Raw genomic sequence first — 1,879 nt, forward strand, 5'->3', positions numbered from 1 at the left:
CTAGACTGCAGAGACCTGTGATGCTGATTGGTGGACACACCTTGGTTTCACATCCTTCTATTATTTTAGTACTGGTCTGTTTCATCAGTTTATTATTCTAAATAACTTTTTGGCTGAAAATCAGTGTCTGACTTTCATCCTGTCAAGACCACGTTAATCTGACGGAGGGTGTTCAGTCCGTGACCAGAGGATGAGGTTGGTTCCACCCGGTCGGCTGCCAACATGAAGCAACGGTTGTTGCCCAGAGGGACTCAGAAGCCCCGGAGGTCAGAGCCGAGCCGATGAAGGAAGGCTAATCTAGAGGGTGAAGCCAAAGCCGGTGACGAGGACGTGCTTAGGTTGCAGAAGCAGAAGTCCAAGGACAGGTCAGACAAACAGATCAGAATGGGAACAGGGAGGCTCAGAGGTCCAAAGGCAGAATGGGTCAGAATCAGACAACACAGGTAGGCTAGAAGACTCTCACCAAGGGCTCGCATAACATGGCGCTGATGACTGGAAGACGGCATGTCAAATAGAGGCGGGAGCAGGTGGTTCAGATGAGATAGGCAGGTCAATGAAATGAATAATCAGGCCAGTCATCAAGGCCCAGATAATGACCCATTCTATTCATATTAATAGAATTTTCTTATTATTACTTTTGTCAGATTTGAGGTTTTTCTTAACTATTGTAGGTTAATCTTTCATTAGCAGCAGTTTAGTCAATGTGTGAATTTCCAACAAAACAAAACATCAATCAAACTAAAAACGTTTTTTTTTGTAAATTCAAGTGTTAATAAAAGCACTTTAGTGTGCTAAGAAAGCTAAGAATATCAATTCAGGATATGGATAAATAATTTTTCAGTTTTGTTTTTTTATAAATGCAGTTAAATTATTTTTTTGATGCACTTAAGTCCAAACTTCTCAAAATGGATCCATTTTATTTTCATGTTTCATTTCTGTCTTCTGTTATCATGAACATTAACAGAGAAGAGGTTTAAACATGATTTAAATTTTCCAAAAATGAGCTCAAACATATATTTATTATTAAATGCTTTCCTATTGTTGAGAACACGAGTACCACAATACTGATATTTATATTTATAGATAGTCAGAGAGATTCCTTTTAGTGCATTTTATATATATGTAGGGCCCAAAAATATTAAAGTATAAAATAATAACCAATAAAAGCCGATTCTGATGCCAAAATCGATATATCATGCATCCCTAGAAGAACAATTTCAAATCCATCCATCCAGAAAAATGGATGCTGCATTTTAAATATAGCATAGAATGTTATTTTCTTGTAAACTTTCTGGTAAACTTGGAGATATATTTTATTGCATGTTGCATAAACCAGTAAATCTGTTTCACCTTTACATCTGCAGCTCTGCCTGCTTCTCTCTGTGCTCTCTGTTTAAATGGATCCTAGACAGAAGTTCACCTAAAGAAACTCTTTGTTTTTCATACATCCACCTGCGTCACAGCCAATCAGCTTTAAACCACGCCTCCACGAAAGCCAATCAGCATCCAAAGTTCATCTTAAAAGGCCTCCAATCCACAACTCTGACTGCTACCTAGTAAACAGGCGGCGGATGCGCTGTGACATCATTCAGATTACCCCGTTTCCACCCCCCTCCAGTAGGGGTGGGTATTGCCAAAGACGTCACGATTCGATTCGAATCACGATTCATCACAATACTTGAATTATTGCGATGCATTGCAATATTTTCTCCTCCATGTTTTTTTTTTTTAATGACTCTGCGCAGTATCCCGTGGCCGGAAATGCTTGTGACACAAGGCAGCGTGCGTCAACACATCCGCAGCGACATCTACTGGACTGGAAGTTGTATTACACTTGTTTTTGGCTGATGTTCGCCAACCATTCATGCAATTTTATTTA

The 1,879-nt window shown here is 39.4% G+C and overlaps 1 long non-coding RNA gene across 2 annotated transcripts in view; it reads right to left on the reverse strand.

Annotated features, from left to right (window-relative positions):
* LOC107100774 overlaps positions 1-1,879 on the reverse strand; it is a 23,390-nt gene that overhangs the window by 1,844 nt on the left and 19,667 nt on the right. The window contains exon 3 of one of the 2 annotated variants that reach the window (XR_001482040.1): positions 171-297. The exons of the other annotated variant lie outside the window; for it this stretch is intronic. This is a non-coding gene — a long non-coding RNA (uncharacterized LOC107100774). Of the gene's footprint in view, positions 1-170; positions 298-1,879 lie in introns of those variants that run through there. 2 annotated transcript variants of the gene reach the window in all.

This window comes from Cyprinodon variegatus, unplaced genomic scaffold (assembly GCF_000732505.1).
Source record: "Cyprinodon variegatus isolate N-32 unplaced genomic scaffold, C_variegatus-1.0 Scaffold1008, whole genome shotgun sequence".
In the NCBI taxonomy this organism is placed as follows: Eukaryota; Metazoa; Chordata; class Actinopteri; order Cyprinodontiformes; family Cyprinodontidae; genus Cyprinodon; species Cyprinodon variegatus.